Source organism: Pelodiscus sinensis, chromosome 23 (assembly GCF_052426305.1).
Source record: "Pelodiscus sinensis isolate ZL-2025 chromosome 23, ASM5242630v1, whole genome shotgun sequence".
NCBI lineage: Eukaryota > Metazoa > Chordata > Testudines > Trionychidae > Pelodiscus > Pelodiscus sinensis.
In genome coordinates, this window is record NC_143074.1 from 15,257,371 (window position 1) to 15,270,462 (window position 13,092).

General features: G+C 42.9%; 1 protein-coding gene across 2 annotated transcripts in view; it reads right to left on the reverse strand.

Annotated features, from left to right (window-relative positions):
* MED27 (mediator complex subunit 27) overlaps window positions 1-13,092 on the reverse strand; it is a 248,908-nt gene that overhangs the window by 100,566 nt on the left and 135,250 nt on the right. The window lies entirely within an intron of this gene.

Consider the following 13,092-nt stretch of genomic DNA (forward strand, 5'->3'; position numbering starts at 1 on the left):
CAATAAGATGTTCTCTATCTCTTTTTTAATTATTCCTGACATTGTTTGCTTTTTTGACTGCCGCTGCACATTGAGTTTTCATAGAACTATCCACAATGACTCCAAGATTTCTCTCTTGAGAAATGACTCAAGATTTTCTCTTATAGCTAAGTTAGTCCCCGTCATATTGTAAGTTCAAATAGGCAATGCTCTTAAGCCATTTTTCTGAGGGGTTCTTGATACTCTTTAAAATTTCTAGGGACTGGTGCACTGCCTTGTCATCTGATAATGAAGATGTCAAAAGTAAGAGAAGCTAGAATTTTCTGCTACAGTACTTGTACGTGGTATCTTTAGATACTGGCATAGAGAGTACACTTATTAAGTCTGCAGATGATATCAAGCTGGGAAGAGTTGCAAGTGCTTTGGAGGATAGGGTCAAAATGATCTCGACAAACTGGAGAAATGGTCTGAGATAAACAGGATGAAGTTTAATAAGGACAAATGCAAAGTACTCCACTTAGGAAGGAACAATCAGTTGCATACATACAGATTGGGAAGCAACTGTGTAGGAAGGAGCACTGCAGAAAGGTATCTAGGGGTCACTGTGGACCACAAGTCAAATATGATTTAGCAATGCAACATTGTTCAAAAAAGCAAACATGATTCTGGGATGCATTAAAGAGAGTGTTGTGAGGAAGACGCAAGTAGTAATTCTTCCACTCTACTCAGCACTGATTAGGCCTCAGTTGGAGTATTGTGTCCATTTCTGGGTGTCATATTTGAAGAAAGATGTGGAGAAATTGGAGAAAGGCCACAGAAGAACAAAAATAATTGAAGGTCTAGAAACCTTGATCTATGAGGAAAGACTGAAGGAATTGGGGTTGTTTAGTTTAGGGATGTTAAATTTATATTAATGGACTAATCGAATAGTTGATGCAATTTGCATCAACCATTCAATTAGCTGATAAGGGCGCCTTCACCTTTGAACTGTAGCAACAGCCCCATGGTACTGCTGCTTTGAAGACTCCCTCCTCTTCCCCCCTCTTGCTGCCTCTTTCTGATAGAAGCAGTGGGGGAGAAGTGGGCAGAAAGGGTGTAATTAGTTGACCAGTTGTTCACATCCTGAGTTTAGTTTAGAAAAGAGAAGACTGAGAGGGAACATGTTAGCTATTTTCAAGTATCTAAAAGGGTGTTACAAGGAGAGGGGAGAACAATTGTTATCCTTGGCCTCTAATGACAGGACAAAAAGCAATGGGCTTAAACTTCAGCAAGGGAGATTTAGATTGGACATCAGGAAAATCTCCCTATCTTGGTGGTTAACCACTGCAATAAATTGCATAGGGACATTGTGGAATCACTGTCACTGGACATATTTAAGAGCAGGTTGGACAGACATCTATCTATCAGGGATGATCTAGATGATGCTTGGTCCTTCTGTGAAGGCAGGGGACTGCACTTGATGATCTCTCGGGGTCACTTCCAGTTCTAGTATGCTATGATTCTATCGTCTGTATAGTTCCTGTTCAGCAAGTACATGCTCCAATGGAGCTACCGCTGCTTGAGTTTGCAACAATGTGGTTGAGGCACTAATACCCCCAAGATGGTTGGGAGAGGAAGATATTAGATCAGGATTTTGAAGAATGACAAAACATCATTCTCCCTGATTGAATTAACCTCATTATCTCTAGCCTAATGTTTGCCTGCATATTTATACCTGCATCTGGAAAATTCCACTACATGCATCTGACGAAGTGGGTCTTTGCCCCCGAAAGCTTATGCTCCAATACATCTGTTAGTCTATAAAGTGCTACAGGACTCTTTGTCACTTTTAAAACTCCTCTGGATTCCACAGAGGCCATTGAGGGTAAAGGCATAGCATTAGTGGCCAGCTGGCACTGGACCAAGAGACCATCTCTACCCTGGAAATGGTACTAATTCTGGTACCACTCTGGATACAAAGAGGGTCTTGACCACCTTATAAACTAATGTGTCAATAACAAAGGTGATGGGGAGATTGGCTGCCCACTTGATCCCAAGAGATCCTCAAAGTCATCTGAATTTCATAGGGAAGCCACCCCTGGAGAAGCAAGCAAACCTTCAGTCTTATACAAAATTCAATATGTTGACTGCACTGCCACCGAGGTAGATACCAAAGCTGATGCCCTGACGACTAGCAAAAGTATCAGACTCTCCCTCAATATCAACACCAAAGTCGGTAAAAATCTTGACAATATAATCTCTCCTCCAGTCATCATGGGTACTGAATATAGTCACTGTACTGATGAATCCTGTTATCTAGTGAGTGACCGGTGAATTCCTTTCTGCAGCCCCCTCTTGCTCTCTGCTTTCTGGTTTTATACTAGATCATTCTGCTGTTGCATGGCTGGGCATCATCACTCATCAGAGCTCATCTGCCATTACTCTACTCCAGATATACCTGTCATGTGGCTAACTGGCTCTTTTTAACATGTTAGACCTCATGTGGGGTGCATACATCATCTCACCCGTGAAGAGACTTTAAAAATTAAAAAAGAAAATACCTCAGAAATAACAGTTACCTGAGATTATTTTTGAAACTATAAATACAGATGTCAGGAAATTCAAAATTACAGTTCTATAATAATTCTAGCTCACATCCCTACACATAAAAGCAAGTGCACACTCATGGCCTCCCTTCAGACAGACATTTCCTGACACCTGAGCATTCAAATTCTCAGTTATAATATTGACAGTTGTTCATACTGAATTGTCTTGGATCAGCGCATTGGGTTTTTGTTTTTAAAATATAAAGCAAAAAGATTCTTGATTGCTGCATTAAATAAATCCATAATGCTATTATATAATGCACATGATATAATGTAACTATATGTACATTAGAGAAAAGCACCCTGCAGTAAAATGAATATAGGTGATTAATAGTATTGAAACCGTTTTCTCTCTCATTAGCATGGAATCTTCCTCCAGAACTCCTTAGCTCCACAACAGTAATCAAAAGAGGGTTGTGGACATTAGAATGTGTGAATGTGCTTAGCAAAATAGGCATGTGTCTATTTTACAGTCATTACTGGATTCTTGCCTCAGCTTGTTTACTACTCTTTATATGTTTTGTGAAAATTGTCAATAATTCCTTTATACATACCTTGCAAGGATAAACAACCCTGTCTAAATGTGCAACATCAGTGGTAATAGGATTTCAGATCTAATACTTCACAGCACACAAACTTATTGTTTAAACTCTCCATCTGTTTGTAAAAGTAGAACTTACTTCACAGTCTAACAAACACCAGCAGTAATTATTTACTCTACCTAAAAATAGACCAAGCATACAATACACTACTGTTTCAGCTACTTTTCTTTAAAACAATCTCAGAGTACAAATGTTAGCTTTTTATACTGGAGAACATAAGGGGCAAATATTTATAAACAAATACCTTTATATTGATTTTCCGGCATGAAAACCGTTACTACAGTTTCTTCTGTTTTACTAAATACCACTGAGCAAACAGTGGGTGTCCTGACACCCCAAAGATCTGATACCAGAACACTAATGAACAATCAAAATGCAATCCAATTAGTATTAAAAACCAATCTGAAACTGCGTAACAGTCAGAGAAATTTTAACTATCACAGAGATGATGGTTAAGTTTTCTGTGGTTGTTACTCTTCAGTTTTATATGCAAAAGACCACAGAATGGGTCTAACTAGTGTGTTTAAACAGTACAAATACAATTACTTATGAACATTACATAATGTAGATATTATCTAATGTAACTATGATCTGAGTAAATTTTTGTTTAATGTATAAAGTGGAGGACAAGAGGAAGAAGGAAAAATTATGAATGTAAGCATACATAAAGGTTGGCATTATCGTGGAATTCTGAAATCTTCATACAGTATATTAAACATAAATGGGTAATTCATGAGCAGTGACGAGAGAAAACTGTAGACATAAAAAGTATCACCACCGTATTGATTGTAATTTTTCCACAAAAAATCTCAAATTCCTTTTCTGAAAGGCCCTAATTTTATAACTAGATCTACATGGGCGGGCCCTGGTACTCACACAGAGTCCTAATGAAGTCTGTGAGACCCTGCCCAGTACAAAGGTCGACCCCAGCTGGAGTGTTTGCAGGACTGGGGCCTAACTCGTAACATATTGTTCTTGGGTCCAAGCTTCTAAAACAGAAGTGGCATGAAAAGGATCTGTATTTTATTTTCAGCTCTGCCATGGAAGTACAGCAGCAGGAGAAAGTTACCTCACCTCCCTGCACCAAGCTTCATTACTTCCTCGGTAAAACAGGAATCATGATAACAATCTGCTTTGTGAAGGGCTTGGAGATCTATGGATGAAGTATGTTACCTATTATGCATTCTATATCCATTTCAAGCCAGCAAGATTTTACTCTTGGGTAGGAAGATTGATGCATAGCAAGCATACCAAGTTTTCATTGTTACACTTTTTTACGCACTATATTTGACCATATTATTAGCATTGCTGGAAGAAAGAGAACATAGTGATCATTTATGTTACTCACACAACCCCTGAACTTACTCAAGATTCAAAACTCCCTACAGACAAATGGGGAGAGGGAGAATTAGGAATAAAATTCTTCAGAGAGTTACTAGCAACATCATAAACGAGGAGAGTAGAAGTTTCATCAGAATACCAAGATTGAATCCTATTAAATCATAGTGTTTCAGTTTGCTTATTACAGAGGTATAGGCATGTCTCTGGCATCATTTTGTTTCAAATAATGTCCTTTGCTGGTTTAGAGGAGACTGATCATATGCACACAGCATTTTGTATATTAAATGCATTTTTTTCAATTATTATGAATTTAATATTTATGTTTTTTGAAAATTGTTTCTCAATTCTGTGCAATTCCATGTGCTCACAATATGTGTCTTTCAAATGTTGTATATATTTGAGAGAGCTTTTCTGTCTGTTCAAGAACTCTGCCAAAACTACACTACTGCCCATTCAATTAGCTTCATTAGCACGTACACTATTATTGACAGGTAAATTATTTGTGTCATAGAATCATAGAATTGGAAGAGACCTCAGAAGGTAATCAAGTCCAGCCCCCTGCTCTAGGCAGGACCAATTCCAACTAAATCAACCCGGCCAGGGCTTTGTGAAGCCGAGACTTAAACACCCCTAGGGATGGAGACTCCACTACTTCCCTAGGTAACCCATTCCAGTGCTTCACATCCTTTTTGTAGTGGGGAGCTCAGAACTGGACACAATACTTCAGATGCGGCCTCACCAAAGCCGAATAAAGGGGAATGATGACATCTCTGGATCTGCTGGCAATGCTCCTCTTAATGCAACCTAATATGCCATTAGCCTTCTTGGCTACAAGGGCACACTGTTGACTCATATCTAGCTTCTCATCCACTGTAACCCCAGTTTCCCCAATTATCACCTGTAATACCATTAACTCACAAACATCCCACTCTCCCTACCTTTAATATCATCAATTCACAGACACTTACCTTCCTTCCTCCCCCTTCCCCCCCCCCGCATCCCCCTTCTGTTCTGCAATGTGATTTGTCCTTTTCATATTTGTTCATTTTTTTAATTGTATCCTTTGGTATATATGGTTGTGACTACTTTCTTCCACTATTTGATCTGAGGAAGTGGGTCTGGCCTACGAAAGCTCATCATCTAATAAACCATCTTGTTAGTCTTTAAAGTGCTACATTGTCCTGCATTTTGCTTCAACTACCCCAGACTAACACGGCTACATTTCTATCACTGTAACCCCCAGGTCCTTTTCTGCAGAACTGCTACTTAACCGGTTGGTCCCCAGCTTGTAACTATGCTTGGGATTCTTCCGTCCCAAGTGCAGGACTCTACACTTGTCCTTGTTGAACCTCATCAGATTTCTTGTGGCCCAATCCTCCAATTTGTCTAGTCATTCTGTACCCTATCTCTGCCCTTTAGCGTATCTACCTCTCCCCCCAGCTTAGTGTCATCTGCAAACTTGCTGAGGGTGCAATCCATCCCCTCATCCAGATCATTAATAAAGATATTGAACAAAACCGGTCCTAGAACCAAACCTTGGGGCACTCCGCTAGAAACCGACCGCCATCCTGACATTGAGCCATTGATCACTACCCACTGGGCCCGGCCTTCTAGCCATCTTTCTATCCATCTTACCGTCCATTTATCCAATCCACAATCCCTTAACTTGCTGGCAAGAATATTGCGGGAGACCGTATCAAAAGCCTTGCTAAAGTCAAGGTATATCACATCCACTGACTTTCCCATGTCCACCGAGCCAGTTACCTCATCATAGAAGCTAATCAGATTGGTCAGGCACGACTTGCCCTTTGTGAATCCATGCTGACTATTCCTAATCACTTTCCTCTCATCCAAGTGCCTCAATATGGATTCCTTAAGGATCCCTTCCATGATTTTTCCAGGAACCGAGGTAAGACTGACCGGCCTATAGTTCCCGGGATCGTCCTTCTTCCCTTTTTTGAAGATGAGCGCTACATTTGCCTTTTTCCAGTCATCCGGGATTTCTCCCGATCTCCACGACTTTTCAAAGATAATAGCCAAAGGCTCCAAAATGATATTTGCCAACTCCCTCAGTACCCTCGGATGCACTAAGTCCGGACCCATGGATTTATGTACATTTAGCTTTTCTAAATAGTTCCTTACCTGTTCTTTACCCACCACGGGCTGTCCATCTTCATCCCATCTTGTGTCACTTGGCGCAGAAGTCCAGGAGCCGACCGTGTCCGTGAATACAGAGGGCAAAGAAAGCATTGAGTACTTCAGCTTTCCCCACATCATCTGTCACTAGGTTACCTCCTTCATCCATTAGGGGCCGCACACCCTCTCTGATCACCTTCTTCTTGTTAACATGCCTGTAGAAACCTTTCTTGTTATCCTTCACATCCTTAGCCAGTCGCAATTCCATTTGCGCTTTCGCCTTCCTGATAACCCCCCGGCATTCTCGAGCTATACCTTTAAACTCCTCCCTGGTCATTTGTCCAAGTTTCCACTCTTTGTAAGCTTCCTTTTTGTGCTTAAGTTCACCAAGGATTTCCCCTGTAAGCCAGTCCGGTCTCCTACCATGTTTGCCTCTCTTGCTACGCGTCGGGATGGTTTCTTCTGTGCCTTCAATAAGGCTTCTTTAAAATACTGCCAGCTGTCCTGGACTCCTTTCCCCTTCATGTTAACATCCCAGGGGATTCTGCCCATCAGATCTCGGAGGGAGTCAAAATCTGCTTTTTTGAAGTCCAAGGTGTGTATTTAACTACTCTCTTTTCTTCCTTTGGTGAGGATCCTGAAATCTACCATCTCATGATCACTGCTTCCCAGGTTGTCACCCACCTCCACTTCCCCTATTAGTTCCTCCCTGTTTGCGAGCAGAAGGTCAAGCTGCGCACGGCCCCTGGTCGGATCCTTCAGCACCTGTGTCAAGAAGTTATCCCCAACATTCTCCAAAAACTTCCTGGATTGCCTGTGTACTGCCGTATAGGTTTCCCAGCAGTCAGGGTGATTAAAGTCACCCACGGGAACCAGGGCCTGCGATCTGGAAGCTTCGCTCAGTTGTCCAAAGAAAGCCTCATCTACCTCATCCACCTGATTCGGTGGCCTGTAGCAAACACCAACCACAACATCAATGCTGCTGTTTGCTCCTTTAAACTTAACCCATAGACTCTCAACAGGTTTTTCTCCCTCTTTATACTGGAGTTCAGAGCAATCGTAGTGCTCTCTTACATATAGTGCAACTCCTCCTCCTTTTCTCCCCTGCCTTTTGTTCCTGAACAGTCTATACCCTTCCATGACAGCGCTCCAGTCATGCGAGTCATCCCACCAAGTCTCTGTTATCCCAATTAAATCATATTTCTTGGTCTGGGCCAGGGCCTCCAGTTCTTCCTGTTTGTTGCCCAGGCTTCTCGCATTAGTGTACAAACACTTCAGGTAACCAGTTGATCGTCCTATCTTCTCCATTCGAAACATGGGTCCTCCTTTCTTGCCCCTTCCTCTCTGCATTTCTTCCCGGTACCCAACTTTCCCACTCCCCTCAGGGTTTTGGTCACCGTCCCCCGATGAACCTAGTTTAAAGCCCTCCTCACTAGGTTTGCAAGCCTGCCCGGGAAGATGCTCCTTCCTCTCTTCGTTAGGTGGATCCCATCTCTTCCTAACAATCCTTGCGCCCGGAACAGAGTCCCATGGTCAAAGAAACCAAAGCCCTCTCCTGTGACACCATCTGCGCAACCACGCATTTACGTCCTCAATTCGACGATCCCTGCCCAGTCCTTTCCCTTCAACAGGAAGGATGGAGGAGAATACCACTTGCGCTCCAAATTCTTGGATCCTTCTTCCTAGCGCTACGTAATCCGCAGTAACATGCTCAAGATCATTCTTGGCCGTATCATTAGTTCCCACGTGGAGAAGCAGGAAGGGGTAGCGATCCGAAGGTTTGATCAGCTTGGTAAGCCTCTTAGTGACATCCTGAATGCGAGCTCCTGGTAAGCAGCACACCTCTCGAGATTCCAGGTCCAGACGGCAGAGGGATGGCTCAGTCCCTCTTAGGAGGGAGTCCCCGACCACCACCACCCGTCGTTTCCTTTTGGGGGTGATGGCTGTGGAACCCCCATCCGTAGGACTACGCATCCCATGCCTTCCAGTAGATGGTGTTCCCTTCTGGTTTCTTCCTTGTGAGGTCCCTTGTCTTCCTTCTTTTTCTGCTATAATTCTTATAGTCTCCTCCCCCCTTTTTTCCTCCACTCAAACTCATCAGAAGAAGTAGGTTTTGCCCATGAAAGCTCATGATACTATATTTTTGTTAGTTTCTAAGGTGCCAAAGGACTACTTGTTTTTAAAGTTACAGACTAACATGGCTATCCCTCTGAGACCTCCTAAACAGTAAGAGTTAGGACCACCAAATTTGGTATATAGTTTCCTCTTACCATAATTTCAAGTTAACGTAAGGGTTTGGTTGTGCCAGTGTAACCCTCAGACCTAGCGTGGTTACTGAGCAATGCAAGTGGTACCTAGCTCACAGCAACAATTAAAGACCAAGAGACCTCTACAGCATAGGCTGGGAGCCAGCTGGCTTTTAACTCAGAGGATAAAGGCTCCTATACTTAGCTCCAGAGGTCCCAGGTTCAAATCTACCTGGTGGTGGTTACATCAGGAAAATGGAATGGGATAGCTTCTCAAAAAACCAAACAGAAAAGAGACAGAATCATCAATCAGGTGAAAGAGGTTGCCTGGCGGTGTCCGCCCCTGTCCAAAACTCCCCCAATCCTGAACCCCCCAGCCACCCCTTAGTTTAGGGCAAGTGGGAGAGGTGGGGGCTGAAGTTCCCTCCCTCAACAGAGATTCATATGGCTTAACCCCTTCATCAGGGAGTGAAGGAAAAGTGCACAGTTTGCTACATTCCTCACTGTGTCTGGAGAGTGCAGAGGGCAGATTAGCTGCACAGTTTGCTCTTGCTCCCTGTTTTTGAAAAATATAATTTAAATAAAGCATGTATATTTTCCTTTTATATAAAAAAAACTTTAATTGAGTTGAGGACCAAAGCAACACCAGGTAAATGTATTAGTTTGACAATTTGTTTACTGCAGCTCAGCACCTAATCAAGGCACCAACATGCATGTCAAAACTTCTACCTTCATTATCTAGTGGATGAGTTATGTTTTGCAGTAATATCTAACATTACATAACCTATCAGCACCTATTGGTATGAAGAAAGTCACCGTTTTACAGAAGCTGACTATTTTATCCTTACAAATATAAGCTGAAAGTTTGTGTTCAATAGAAGGATGTTTATGTTTCTTCTCCTCTAGTAATTTAGAGGCAGTAGTTGTCCAGATTCTCACAAATATTTTTAGAGAATTATGAAATAATTTTCCTTTTGAAACTGTGTTATGCTGCCTGCTGTATTTGACACAGATCTCTAAAGTTTGTTTGCTCTCCTGGTTTTTATTAGAGTTTCACTACGGCGGCAGCCAGACACTGCAAACACCAGAAATTCAAGAAACTAAATAAGTAATCCAGACAGTATGAAAAACAAAACTTCCTACACTTAAGAGGACAGACGTGTTATAACTATCAAAAGAATATCCTTTATCACTGCATTCAAGCTATAAGCAACTCAGCGATGGAATGTGACATTTATAATCTGCTCTTTGCCAAAGTATTTTTCCTCTCTTCAATAGACTATATTATTGGGACATAAAATGGGTAAAGCTATAACAGTAAAGATCCATTTGTTAGTACAAATTCTGGGTAAAATGATACATTTCAAGCACCCACTAAGCTCTAGTACACATTAAATGCATTTGACTTGGGAGCTAAGCTAAACTGGGCAATTTGCAGTATCGACATTTTTTAGGTTCAATACTTTTTAAAGATATACACAGAAACGTGTTTAACAGAAATTAGTTCACAATAATAAAAGATTCAATAAACCTGGACAAGGAACGCTGAATTGTATTATAGTTCAGTATACATTATAACGCAAGTGGTATTTTTATCATTTGACTAATTAGCAATGATTCCTAGAAATTGTGCTTTCAATATAAATCTTCAAAATCTGGAAAATAACTTTGAAAATAAATAAGCCACTAAATCATAATATTCAACTATGCAATTTCCATTTACATCTATGTGTCCTTATGTGACTACTTCAAAAGGAAAGAAAGATTATTTATATTATGTTTAGGTAACAGCAAACATTATTAGTCACATGAACCACATCCAATCAGCTTGCTCTGATTGTGAATGGAAAGTTTTCCAAAATAAATTGTTTTGTCACACAAGTCCTTAAGAGACTGCCATTTTGAAAAGCGAAAGGTATGCAACTCTCACACTGCTGTACACCTTCATTCTTTACAGAAACACTTGGCTCATATGAAAATCTGAAAAACTTACTATTTAGCTTGTGACAGTTCAGCTGTTTGAAGTCTGATGCAGAATGTCATTAAAAACAGCCCTCCCAAAAAAAGGACACAAAAGAGCTAAAAATCTCAATACCTTGGTTTGGTGGCCCATCAGCAAACACCAAGCAATTGGATTCATTAGAATTTCTTATCTGCTTGTTTTCTTTGACTGGAATGGATAAGAACCTTGTTCCCCAAATAAAAAAACAGGACTATGTAGCACTTTAAAGACTAACAAGATGGTTTATTAGGTGATGAGCTTTCGTGGGCCAGATCTACTTCCTCGGATCAAATTGTGGAAGAAAATTGGCATGACCATATATACCAAAGGGATACAATAAAAAGAAGTGAACACATAAAAAGGACAAATCAAATTTCAGAACAGAGGAGGGATGAGGGGGGGAGGTTAATGCTGTGAGCTAATTATATTTGAGGTGATAATTGGGGAAGCTATCTTTGTAATGGGTAAAACAGGGTTACTTGCCTGTAACTGTTGTTCTTCGAAATGTGTTGCTCATGTCCATTCGAACGAGGTGCATGCATGCCGCGTACATGGTTCCTGGAGCATTTTTTCCCCAGCGGTACCGGTTGGGCTGGCAGATCGCCCCCTGGAGTGGCGCCGCTATAGCGGAGCATAAGTACCCCTGCGGGCCCTCCCCCTCCTCAGTTCCTTCTTGCCGGAAACTCCGACGCAGGGGAGGCAAGGGGGGAAATCGAATGGACATGAGCAACAAATCTCGAAGAACAATAGTTACAGGTAAGTAACCCTGTTTTTTTCTTCGAGTGATTGCTCATGTCCATTCAAATGAGGTGACTACCAAGCTACCCCTTGCCCGGTGGCGGGGTCGGAGTCACCCTACAGAACGCTCACACCGACATTCATTGACAACAAGAACTTTAATGCAGAACTAGAACAGAACAGAACACAAAAACTCGACAAGAGAAATACAGCAAGTACATGACACGCTGTGTGTCACTCAACCAATTCCCTTTGCTTTGTTCACAGGAGAGAACCCAACACAGCCGCACCCATGGCAGAGTCCTCCCGCGCCTGCGTGGTGAGAACATAATGCTCAGTAAACCTATGGGCCAAGGACCACGCAGCTGCCCTACAAATCTCAAGGATCGGGATGCGGGCTCCAAGGCTACGGATGAAGCATGCGCCCTGGTGGAATGCGGCAACATGAGAGGCGGCTCCCTACGTGCCAGAGCATAGCACTCCCTAATACAGGAGGATATCCACCCCGACAACCTTTGGGCTGAAACCGGCATCCCTTTCACCCAATCAGCATTGGCAATAAACAGCTGAGAAGTCTTGCAAAATGGCTTAGTTCTGTCTATATAAAACACCAATGCCCTTTTCGCGTCAAGGGAGTGCAAAGTCCACTCCTTAGGGGAGCTATGGGGCTTGGGAAAGAAAACTGGGAGGTATATGTCTTGCGACATATGAAAGGTTGACACCACCTTGGGGAGGAACACAGGGTGGGGACGCAGACGAACCCTGTCTGCTGAGAACACTAAGTACGGGGGCTCCACTGTCAGGGCACACAATTCAGAAACCCGACGTGCTGACGTAATGGCGACTATAAAAGCCACCTTGAGCGACAGGAACCTAAGAGAGCAAGATGCCAGGGGCTCGAAGGGGAGACCCAAGAGCTTATTTAGCACCAGGTTAAGGTCCCATTGTGGCACCGGGGCCCTCACATGGGGAAACAACTTATCCAGGCCCTTCAGGAACCTCTTCACCAGGGGCTCAGAGAACAGAGACCTGCCCCCCCATCCCTCATGAAATGCCATTAGGGACGCCAGATGCACCTGTACCTACGGGATGGAGCGGACAGGCCTGCTTGTCGCAGCACAAGTAGGTAATCCAAAACCACCGGAACAAGAGCCTGGGAGGGGCAAACACCCTTACTCTGAGCCCAGGCCAAGAAACGCTTCCATCTGGCGGCATACGACCGCCTGGTGGTCGGCTTCCAGCTGCCTAGGAGAATCTCCTGCACCCCCCTAGAACAAGCCCTCTCAGGGGGCTTCAGCCATGGATAAGCCATGTCGTCAGGTGGAGGGACTGTACATCCGGGTGGTACAGGATGCTCCTGCCCCTGTCCTGGGTAACTAGGTCTGGGGTCAGCAGCAGGCGACAAGGGCAGGCTACCACCATTTCCCACAGGATGGGATACCAAAACTGCCTGGGCCAATCCG